This window comes from Miniopterus natalensis, chromosome 9 (genome assembly GCF_054644295.1).
Source record: "Miniopterus natalensis isolate mMinNat1 chromosome 9, mMinNat1.hap1, whole genome shotgun sequence".
NCBI classification, from domain to species: Eukaryota; Metazoa; Chordata; class Mammalia; order Chiroptera; family Miniopteridae; genus Miniopterus; species Miniopterus natalensis.
The window spans coordinates 62462475-62474711 of record NC_142089.1 but is presented as its reverse complement, the minus strand read 5'-3'; the positions used below and the strand labels follow the sequence as shown (position 1 = coordinate 62474711).

The 12237-nt window shown below is 43.9% G+C and overlaps 1 protein-coding gene and 1 long non-coding RNA gene across 18 annotated transcripts in view; one reads left to right on the top strand and one right to left on the bottom strand.

The window, feature by feature from the left end:
* LOC107533702 (uncharacterized) overlaps positions 1 to 12237 on the top strand; it is a 351294-nt gene that overhangs the window by 80302 nt on the left and 258755 nt on the right. For all 17 annotated transcript variants that reach the window (XR_015715046.1, XR_015715057.1, XR_015715050.1 and 14 more), the window contains exon 2: positions 7577 to 7620. This is a non-coding gene — a long non-coding RNA (uncharacterized LOC107533702). The remainder of the gene's footprint in view (positions 1 to 7576; positions 7621 to 12237) is intronic.
* Positions 1 to 12237, bottom strand: part of LOC148092488 (small ribosomal subunit protein eS24-like) — a 117159-nt gene that overhangs the window by 58837 nt on the left and 46085 nt on the right. The window lies entirely within an intron of this gene.

Below are 12237 nucleotides of genomic sequence, written 5' to 3'. Positions count from 1 at the left end.
GCCATATTTCCTACTCTAGGGGTATTTTGTCTTCCAGCAGGATTAGGAAAGTGCCTCGCCTGTGAGATGTTCTTTGAAACACTGGCAGATCTTTCATATATTTGTTTTAATATTGGTCCAGCAAGGGAAAGTGAAAAGTATATCATATTCAAGATTATCACTCCCATCCTCCCTCAGTCTATCTAGACTATACTGAAAATACATTGTCCTCATTTATTTACAAGAAGCCATAATGACCCAGATTGGTGCTGTCCTGGGGTACTGATGTGTTTTTTTTCTATGGAATTCTCTAAACAGGGCTTCCCTGAAAAGAATGCATTAAGACTGTCAGAATGATTCTTTTCAGCACACTAAGCTGTGCAGATGGCCTTTGTTGAGGAAAAAAAATGCATTATTCTACAAGCCCTTCTGATCTTCAGGAAAACCAAACATATCAAATGTGCTTCTAGCATTTGAACTTCCCTACAAGAAAATCCCAGAAAATTTTATTTTCTAGACGAAGATAATTCTGAGCTCACGGCATTTTAAAACACGAGAAGAGAAATATGTTGAAGAAAAATGAACTTTTAACTTAAGCATGTACTGAAAGGAAGGCTCCCTCTGCCCTTGAAAATAGAAATCGCAGGGCCCCTTTCTGTTTTCCCCTTAGTATTTTTTGCACCTGAACATCTCCCTGTGTGAAGTGATGTGTCTGGCATAATTACCCTGGGATGTAATTACTTAATGTGTATCAGTAAGACATGGTTCGGATATTTATTGAGCTCTGGTTGGCTGTGTCCTGAGCGGGACCGTGCTTTTTCAGGACTGCAGAAACAACTCCGATGCAAAGAAGAAAGGGGGACATTCCTCAAGAAGACTTGGTTTCGTGGTGTTTAGAAATCTATTTCGTGCTTGCATCACAGACAGTGTGCGAGGGAGAGAGGACTCACTTCGATTTACAGGGGCTTATAAATGTCCTGCCCTGTGTACCCAAAGCCACAGACCTGCTGTTAATAGGACATGGACCCAGAATTTATAAAAACCAAACAGTAATCTCTTTGGGAAGTCCCTCAAAGATGAGACTGAGTCAGTTAACTTCTGTTTGTGTAATGTCGAGCATGGGGCCACCGGTTGACAGGCCCTCATAAAGCCTTTGATGTTGATGGTTGAAGCTGGGGGTAGCCCGAGGAGCCGAGGGGTTTGTTTACCATGATAGATAGAAGGAGGGCTCCTGTCGGGGGAAGAAAAAGATAGATGGGCTGGTCAAGGACATACTTTGGCAGATGCTACTGCTGTTCTTTAAGAAAAAGAAAAAATGGCTCAAGTGATCTTCCAGGAGTCTGCTAGGAAACTGGCCTGGTTTGAAGGTGTCTGAGATGTTCACTGGGATTGAAGGGCCCCAGGTCCCCTGTGGCTGAATCTGTCTTGGCTTTGCTATCTGCCCACCCTGCTTCTCTTCCATCTCAGCCCCTCCCCGCCTCCTTCTCTCCCTCTCTCCCTTTCTTTTTAAGTCAGCGACTTATTTAGTGCCCGTTTCTCTTCTAGGCTGCAAAGACCTCCTCTCTCTGATCCCTCGCGTAATCTGGAGACCATGTCAGGCGAGGTGGGAGTACTTCACATGAGCCTCCCCAGGCGTGGGGAAGGTGAGGCCGGCTTATGTAGGGAGTGCGGCTTTTCCAAGGTGCACATTGCGGTTTCCTACGCGTCCCGTGGGAAGCATGCAAACAGACTGTCCTGCCTGTGGGACGAACATAAACCTTGGAACTATGGCAGTTTACTGCTGTTGTTAAAAATCTCTTCACTGAGAGCATTTTTGTTGAGAAAATGTTTCAATTTGGAATAGGATGGAGACTAGAATCCAGTGTGCAATTGTTATATTGTCGAATTATTCTGGAATTAGCAAGAAAAAAGAAAGAAAAACTTCTCTCAGATAGCGTATTGCAACTGAACTGAAATTCTACTTGGCCCAAATGTGCTTGTGAAAAGTTAAAGTGATTTAAAATAGAAAAACCTGTATATTGCTAGTTCTAGTTTTTGCTGAAAAGAGGATTTATAGTAGAAGGAAGGAAAGATATACAAAGCACACACCTGGCTATATTTAAAAAAAATTTTGTATGCAAAAATTACTGTAATTTTAGACCTTATTTTAAAATTTTTCTTCTTTTCCATTTGCTGCATAGAGCTCTGTTCAGTGAGGACTTTTTACTTTGTATGTTGAGCAACAAGCACACTTTTTTTCTCAGGTGAAGGCCTCCAACTTGACTTTTGTCTCTGTCCCCAGCGTGGTCTTTCATTGGACCATTTTGACTTTGCCCTACACTGTGGGTGGCTGTGGGGCCCTGGTAGCCACAGGTAGAAAATGTCCTCCCCTGCAGCTCCCTCACTGCAGGACGGGACGGCATCCTTCAGTTCGGGCCCATTTGTTCCAGCAACAGGCTGTGCCCTTCGCGTCTGCAGTGGGGTCCAGTGACTTTAGTCAGTGGTATCCCTTCTCAAATCTGATTTTGCTTCAGGGTGAAAGTGACTCTATACTCCAGCTTGCCCAGGATGTTCCCATTACCCATCTGCTGTCCCACTATAATTACTAGAGGCGTCTTTCATTCTCTGGGTTTATTCCTGAGTTGCCCCAGGTATTAGTAGAGAGGGGCCATGTTCAAACTGGGTCTTACTTAATACCCAATACTGTTGTACTGAGGAAGAGGAACTGTTGTTAATAACGCTGGGCCTCCATTAATGGGTTTCTACCTGGGCGTGGATCTCAGTTACTCAGTTGATCGAAACTCACTCATCACCTACTTGGTGTTGGATGCAGTTCTAGGTATTGGGAACATACAAGTGAAGAAAACAGTCCCCGTGCTCAGGAAGCTTGTTTCGGCAGGGGAGACTGGCAATAATGAGAAAACATAATGGTACGATTTAACGTTTGGTAACAGTAATTGCTGTAAAGAAATAAAGCAGAGTGTGGTGATAGAGATGCTGCCAGAAGTACTGTTTTAGGCAGGATGTCGGAGACAGCTTCTGAGGAAGTGACACTGGAACCATCATCGGATCCACCTCAGACAGATCCTGTCCCACAGGGAAGCCCTCCCTGAATGACCCCAAATGCTCCCGCGTGCCCTGGAAGCGTGCCAGGGCAAGGACAATGGCCAGCACAACGCCGTGGCAGTTGGTTTTGTGTCGTCTTTAACTGCTGTGACCTTGCTTTCCACGTCTTATCTCCAGTCCCAGCAGTCCCGCACCGTCATTTTCTGGGCGGTGTGTTACCCACATCGCATTTCCAGGCAGTTTCAAAGTCCTAAGGTCTGGAGAGAGGCGGGCAGTTTTGAACACGCAGCAACACCGCAGAATGTTTCCCGAGGCCGCTTCCTGCCGGCCCTGCGGCTGTCGGGCGGCCCTCTGGGAAGGCCTTCCCGTGCAAGCCTTTGGAGCTCCCTGCCATCTGAGAAGATTGCAACACTTCCTGAGCCTTAGCGTGAAGGGAAATGGGCTCCTAGAGACCAAAGCTCCAGACTTCAGCGTTTGCCAAGTGCTTTGCAATCGGCCTTTCCATAATTCTCTCATTGTGTCTGCGATAGGGTTTATCACGCCGGTACAGCACCTTACTGAATAAATGTCAGGACAGATGGAAGGGACAGAATGGAGGAGAAGAGCAAGGAATGGCATTGAGCTGTGAGCTCTTCACAGGGATGGTCTGTCTGTGGGCTTCCTGTGGGGACAGGCATGTGACTGGCACAGGGTGTTGGCTTTCAGTAAAAGTTGGGGCATGAATGAGCTATACACGGTGAAGGTGAGCTGCTGTTTATCTGAAAAGTCTTGAATATTTTATTTAAAATAACTTGATTTTTAAATAACAAGATTTTACTTAAAATTATATTTTAAATTAAGAGATCCTGCTGTTGAAGAGGTATATTATTTCAGACCCTTTTGCATGGTGACTTTTCTTGATCTGGATTTTACCATGAATTATAAAGAAATGGCATTTAAAAACTTTTAGTAGGTGAAGAAAGCATGAGTGCTGAGGTGGCCATTATATGGTAGGTCAGGGTTTGAATTGCTGACAGTATCTTGGATGCTGTAGCTCATTGCTGGTTTGGTCTGTCCCTATGTCCATTTGTCCAACCATCCATTCATCCACCTATTCATGTTTGTCACGTAGGAAGAGGTTGTGTTACTTACCAGTAGTGTGGTCATTCCTCTCACATGGATTCAGTTTTCTTATCTACAAAATAATGGGTTTTGTCTAGATTGTATAAAGAGTCCTATTAATTCCTGAGATTCTACACTTTGATTATGTGCCAGGACACTGGAAAGAATAGAGACATGAATTAAACCTGGGTTCTACTTTCAAAGAGCACACAGTCTGGTAGGTGTGCTGATATATGGAAGGCTAGTAATAATGCAGTTAGAGAGTGACCAGGACCTAGACCAGCTGCAGTGAACCTGGGAGGGGAATTTAGAGAAGGGGAGATTATTTTTAGCTGTGGTGTTAAGGAAGGCTTGGGAGTTGGGGGAAGGTGGCATTTTGCTTGAGTGAAGTAACACATTAAGTTGTTGAGAATCAACTGATCATCCTAGTCTTAAAGCTCACAACAGTGAGATAGGCTTTATTATTCCCATTTAGCAGGTGAAGAAACTGAGGAGGCAGGGAATGAGATTAAATAATTTGCCCAAAGTCACCAGCTGTTTATCGGCAGAGCTGTGATTCTGGAGGAGGTCCGTGAACCCCATTTCATATCCTTGTCTAAAAGGCCGAGTCAAGAAAGCGATGAGGGCTCAGGACATCTCAGGTGAAGATAAGTCCTTCCTCACTGGCCTGGCCGGGTGGAAGTGCTCACGTCCCTGAGGAACAGCAGGGGCACCAGGGGGCCTGGGACGCTGTGTGCCCAATGGTTATGGTAGTAACCGAGCCTCGGAAGGCAGCTTGGGCTTTGATAGGAGAGGCTCCCAGAGTCTGGCTCTACAGGATCTGGTCTTGATTAGGCCCAAATGGAGATTTTGTGCAGGGACGGGACATGATTAGAGGAGTACATTTCAGGATGTTTCTAACCATAAGAATACTTTCATGTAACTCCGCAATTTAGTGTGGTGCTGAGAAAACCACCCCAATGTCTCCTGCGGTCTGAGCCTTTGAGAGTTTCACCCAGGCTTTTGTACGAAAGAGCACCTGGCTCTGGCTCCATCATCCTGCTGTTCTCAGCATCAACACTTGAAAAATCCCTGCTCAAGTCTTGAGACTTTGAGAAGAAAATTCCTTACTCTTGCCCCCCTCTACTGTTCCCTCGATTTTAACCTGTTTTCTGCTATTTCAAAACTTCTGCTCAATAAACAAACAATTAGCTCCCTTTGGCTCTGCTAATGAATAATATTCCATAATATTTTATTAAAACGGTGTAGTAGCTACACTAGAAAAATTCACCCCAGTTCCATGATGAATTCCTCATTTTCATTTTCACTCGCAGTATCCCCGGGGTGGCCTACTGGAGAAAAAAAATACTATTTGATTCTCCCTGGGTGGTCAGACAGGACTTGTAAAGACTCTTGTTTGTTTTGTGCTGAGGCTTCAAAGGCACACAGGCTCCCCTACAGAAAGATGTACTGAAAAAATAGGGATTTTTTTGAACGTGCTATGTATAAAGGGGACTTCAGAACAACCATCTTCCTTTAGAGCCGAGAGCTAATGGGATTGAGGGCCCCTTTCACCAGGCAGCTCTGTCGTCTCTGTCTGTGGTCATCACCCTGGGTCTTAGGGGGAAACGTGTGCTAGAAAAACGATCTCCACCTGTGTTGTTGTTTTTTAACCGTCACGTGAACATGCACTTTAATTTCTAAAACCACACTCATGACTGTGCACGTTTAGATTTTTTAAGAGGTGAGAAATTTGAGTGGGGAGTGTGTGTGTGTGAATGGGAGAGAGAGAGATCCAGGGTGCTCTGAGGTATGTGCTGCTCAGAAGCATGCTCCAGGCCTGGTGTGGAGCACATTCCAATTAGCAAGGCCCCCCTGCTGCGGTGTGGGAGAAAGGTTTGCATGGGGGTTAGGGCTGGCTAAATGGAGGCTCCTTTTCAATGCAGTCTTTACTGAGCGCCCTCATTAGCACCTCGAAGTCAGCTGGCGCTGTATGCACCGTCGGTGTTTTCTGCTGTGCGAAGTGTGTGCCAGCCATTTTATTTACCACGCTTATTTTCCCCATTTCATAAAATTAATCGTACTTAATGGGGGAGGGTGATCGTGCTGAATTTCTTGAAGCCTGGAGGGAGCCTAGCAGCTGTGTCCTGGCTCAGACCACTGATCTATCGAATGGGCTGTCCTGCCACCCGATTCACGGGACGGGTGTGCGCAGCCAATTATGTGAATTCCTCCCTGAGAGGAAGATGACCTTGAGCCCTGCGAGCCAGACGGGCCTGATGCAATGTGCTCACCCACTGAGGCTGCGTCACCGGGCTTGGCCCAGCAGGAATGTGGTCTGGTGCTGATCCCTAGAAAACGATTTCTCCTTAGAAAAGAAATGGCCTCCATGTGAAACAGGTGAAGCTTTCCTGACTTGCCAAGAACATTGCTCTTGGAACCAGATGCTTTAAAAAAAAAATGAGTATTTGGGGTCTAGCCTCTAAAGATTTTAAGAGAGAGCAAAACCTCCAAGCTTCTTCCTTGGGTCCAGACATAACCAGTTGTTATCAACTGTTTTTTTCAAAATGAGAAATACTAGAGAGAAGCAAATATACATTTTTTGAATTAAAAAATTAGAAATGTTATAAGCTAACTTCGCTGGATATTCTATCAGGCAGTTACTTTATAATCAAAGACATGCTCACAAAAATATCAGAATTTTTAAAAAGAGAAGTCTGGGCACAGAAAACAAACTTAACCCTTGATATGATCTTGGAGTCAAAGTTCACCATGGTTTTAGTGCAGTTCTACCAGCAACAGGGTGGCACTGAGTAAATCACCTTGGTGGAGTGGGAGGAACTTCTCCCTTAGGCTCAGCCAGCTCCTGGCTTTGATCTGTGGCTCTGCTGCCGCTAGTTTTGTGACCTTGGGCAAGTGACTGCACACTGTCAGCCACAGTCTCTTTGTCCCTAGCCTTCTGTCGCTATTGAGACGAACCTTACAAAGATTTTAGAGGTAAAATAAAATAAGCCACAGAAATAACTATCTGGGGTCTAGCATATATATTTGTGTTAGCTACCTTTTTTTTCTGCTGATTATGTCCTAGGGCCAGTATTTTTTCAACTATAGCAATGTCCTGTTAGCTCTGGGAGTCACTATGAAGAACATCTAAAACACTTCATTTTGCAGATAATGAAGTCTAGGCCCAGAAGGGGAGAGTGACGAGCTTGCGGGGCCTTAGGAGAGGCAGAGCTGGTGCTAAAGCCTGGCGTCTCGAGATGCTTCCAGTTTTCTCAGGTAGCAGGACGGCTTGCTGTTCTGTAGTGAGTCCCTGATATGGCTCCAGAGCAGTCAGGTCTAAGGCCAGTCTTAATAAGCAAGCAGTTTTCCCAAACTTCCTCTAGGTAGACAGAGATGTGTGCTGAAACCTTGCTCCACTGGGTCCTCTACACTCTTGGAACTTTTGACTCAGTTTCCCTTTCTCTCCTAGGACTCTCAGGAGACTACAGAAGCCTTCACACCCAGTACGTTCAGGTAAGAGACTTTCTGGATGGAGATTTCAGGTAAAGGAATGCACTGATTCCCTTTGTGATTACAGCCTGGTGGTTACTCTTTCCTGGGCTGCCCCAAAGATCCCAGTGGTCACTGTTTCTTCTTTCCTTGCCTCCTTAGAGGGAGGCTTGGGCGCATGACAGATGCCAATTCTATCAGTCTTGTTTAAAAATATTTTTCAATGTGTATATCTTAAAGTTAAGAACTCTGTTTTTTGAAACAGTGCTATTTCCACACCTAGAACAATAGTTAACTATAATAGACCTCAAATGAAATATCCAGTCTACGTTCAATACTCCCATTTGCAGAGACAAGATACTATAAAAATAAATCTCTTAGGTATGTAATGTGCTACGTGATGACTATAGTTAACACAGATGTATGATACTTGATTGTTGTGAAGAGAGTGGATTCTAAGGGTTCTCATCACAAGGAGGAAAAAACATAGGTTTCCTATTTTTCTTCCTTTTTGTACCTATACGAGATGAAGGATGGTAATTATTTTACCATATATGTAAGTCAAATCATTATGTGGTACACTTCAAGCTTATAGAGTGCTATATGTTAACTATATCTCAGTAAAATTGGGGGGGGGGAATAAAAACAAATCTCTGTTCAGCATTTCTAGTATTTGAAGGTGCCAGAAGTGTAGTCTAGAGCACCGACTCTCAAAGTGTGGTCCTGAGATCAATAGCATCGGCAAAATCTGGAAACTTCTTAGAAATGCCAATAGTTGGACCCTACCCCAGGTGGATTAAATCAGAGACTCAAGGGTGGGGTGTTTTAACAAGTCCTCCAGATGATTCTAATGCATAGTAGGGTTAGGGAACCACTGGTCTAAAAACACCCAAAATTTTATGCTCACTACACACCCTATTTTACGGTTGCCTTTGTGTTAAACACAGCAACATGTCCCCAGACACTCAAAACACTTACACCTGGATCACTGTGATATACTATGAAATATACATTTTGGTCTTTGTCCCTGGCTCCTGGCTAGAATTCCTAAAACCCTTGTGATTTCTTAAGAGCAATAGGACTATCTTTTGTTTTAATATTTGGTTATTGTCTCTAGTTCCTGAAACAGCTCTGGAGTGATCAAGGTGAGAAGACCATCTTTTGTTAATCAAAACAAGGCTCTCTCTACCACACCGGAGTTTATGTTAATAAGTTGACTTTTGGAAGCCCCTAAATAGGAGGTCTGGTTGCCATGGGAACCAACCCGGTGATTAGAGGACTGCAACTTTCAGCCTGGGCTTCCAGGGAGGGTAGAGGAGCTGGAGACTGAGTTAATCATCTGTGGCCAGTGATTTAATCAATTATGCCTACTTAATGAAGCCACCATAAAAAGCCTAGGAGGAGGGCTTTGGAGAGCTTCCGGGTTGAGCTGGGAGGTTGGTGTGCAGAGGAGAGCTTGGGGGCCCCATGCACCTCGCCCTGGGCCTCTTCCATTTGGCCGTTACTGAGCTCTGTCCTTCGTAATAAACCAGTAATCTGGTAAGTAAATTGCTTTCCTGAGTTTTTGAGAGCTGTTCTAGTAAATTATGGAACTGGAGAAAGGGGTTGTGGAGGTCCCTGACTTACAGCTGGTTGGTTGGTCAGAGATACAGGCGACAACCTGGACTTGCTTGGTGTGGAACACCCCACACATCTGGTGTCAGAAGTGTTGAGTTAGAGGTAAACAGGAACTTCTGCTTTTTAATGACCAGGATGGAGTCAAGCTTTTCTTGCTTTCTGGGGCCTGTCCCAAGCGTGCTTCCATGTCTAACTGTGGGAGGGCCTCCTGCTCACCTGCTGCCGAATTTGGAAGCCTGGGTGCTAGCTGGGTGGGAGGTGTGGGAGGGGTGGTGGTAGAGGTCACGACCAGGACTTTCTGGGACAGGACAGATTGAGTGAAATTAGAAATCTACTTTACTTGATAGAGAAATCAGCTTCTTATTTAAAAGAGCAAACAGGCATACATACCTCGGGGATATTGTGGGCTTGGTTCCAGGTTGCTGCAGTAAAGCAAGTATCGCAGTGAAGCGAGTCATAATCTTTTTGCTGGGTAGGGTCTTGCCTTCTGTTTGTAAAAAAAAAGAAACATCTGTGAAATGCAGTAAAGCAAAACTCAATAAAATGAGGTCTGTGCCTGTGCTTCTAAAGGTGTAATTCTCAACTACTGGCTGCACAGTGGAATCACCTGGGTAGCTTTTTCCAGAACACTGCTCGCTTGGTCTGACTCGCAGAGATTCCAGTTTCAATTGAGTTGGGTGTGTGTGTCCGGGGTGGGGGGTGGGGAGGTGGAAGTGAAAGGGGGGGTTCCTAGCATCAGCCTGGTTTACAGGAGCTCCAGGTGATTCTCGGTTTAGCCATGGTTCAGAACCACTAGTGAAGACTTTTGTTTGGTTTGGGATTCAGATGCGAAATAAGATGGAAATATCTTGCAAGCGTGTACCCTCTGGGGTCTTACCCTGCACATGAGTAAGCACCTTTTGCACGGTGCTTCCTAGGCTATTAGTGACTGGATCTGAGAGTATTTTTCTGCTATTCCTAGCTCTACCTGTTTGCTGCTTTGTTTTCAGCTGGCGCACACATGTTGCACAATATTTCTGGCCAGTTCTAGGTAAAGAGATTTGATTACCTTTTGTCTACTCACCTGTAGGTGTCTTGGGGGGAGAATACTTGTTTCTATAGCTTGCAGGTGACCTCCTACCTCACCTCTGCAGCTCCCTTTATGTAAGTGGGTACCGCTCCAGGAAGGGAACTTCCACAGACTGATGGTACATGTTACAGTGAGAGGCATCTTAATTTTTCTAAGACTATCAATGGGACCAGAGCCTTCCTTGCAGTCCTGAAGTTATGGAAAGGAAAGATTGAGCTGTATTTGTTGGTTGAGTGTTGAAAAATTCCATGGAAAAAGGAAACAGGTTCTACCACTTGTTTTTCTTGGCAGGTTTTATCACGCCCCCCCCCCCCCCCCCATGTTTCTGGCAAGTGTGATTAGAAATTGACTCGCAGGATTTTCTCACACTGGCTTCCCAAGACATCTTTTGCTTGCTTGCTGCTGACTAGCAGTAGTTAATTTGCTATCTCTCACACGTGGTATCCAAAAATCACAGAACTCATTAGAAATAAACAGCATGAACTTGGTCCTCACATTCGGGGGATTAGCCAGATGTAAATCTAAGTCGCACTTGGGAGGTATCGTGGGCCTCATTTAAAAATAAATAGAACTCTAGCCTTGAGTGGAAACAGATTTAAAAAAAAAAATGAAATCTTACTGGAAAACAAATTTTATTTTTCCAATAAAAAAATATGAGGAGGAGGTAAGCTTTTCTGGACGCCAGTGCTTATTTTATTTCATGCCCTTTCCTTCTCCTTGCTGATGGCAGATGTGGCAGAAATAAAGACCCAATTTCATTTTCCAAAATGGGAAAAATTTAATCAATTCAGGAATTTATTCTTAATTGACAGCAGACGTTTAAAACCTGATTGGTCACGGTTGACTATTTAATGTGCCTTTTAGGAAAATAAATATACATTTATGTATTTCCCAAACCATCCTGTGGACTCATCACTACATAGCAGGTTATCAAGGTGTTGGCTTTGAGGGTCTCTGATTCTTAGAGCTTTTAAAAAACATTTCTCACCAAGACAAATTGAAAGAGCTATTTTTCATGTGATTACAATATATGATTTATGTGATTAGACAATTTCTGTTTTCTATTGATATGCAGACTCCCTGCCAGCAATACCAAATATTCATCTGCCACCTGTTTTTAATTCCAGCAAAACCTATAATCAGAATGAAATTAAAAATACCTTACCTTTGAAGAATCAGGAAAAATAATTCAAATTTATTGAAACGTTTTGTGTTTATCCTTCCAGATCATACTAAATCAGATTAGGACACAAATGCCAAGGGGTTGACTCTACCAAGTAGAGATTGTTTCATGTAGACACCTGAGTTGAGTTAAAGATCTGCTGGAAGAGACTTCCCATAAGCTGATTTTGATCTTCCTGGTTTCTAGCACTCCCCAGCTTTAACAATTGTATATCACAGTACCTTCTGTTTTCTATTTAATTGTAAAAATGATTATTTGTAACAACGACTATTTGTAACCTGTCACACTAAAACATCTGCTTTATCAAAACCAGTCGAGGACTTTCAGCTCTCCTGTCCATCTTTCTGTTCATGAAATCATTTTCTGTTTCTGTTCAACCCTGAGATCACATTTACAATGCGTATTCCTACTACTGTCTAGGGACAAAGATAGTTGGCCCGGTTATCTTTTATTTAGTGTTTCAAAAGAAATACATGGTCAGATCTGCAGCAGACTGGCTTTTCAGGGTTCACTACAGAAGGGCTCCTTTTTGAACCTGTTACTGAAGGTGTGTCATGAGGGATGCGGTAGTAACAAAATAATTTACTGATCTTCCTTACTTCCGAAGAGCTCCCCTCTCCTTGCAAGCACTTTGGTAGCAAGGTACTGTAAAATTTCAGTAAGTAGGGCTGCGGGGATAGGGGAAGAGAAAGAAAAAAATGAAATACCAGAAGCAAATAGTCCTATCCATTTTCATATCATGTCCATAGGGCCTGCGAAGCAGATATTGGAG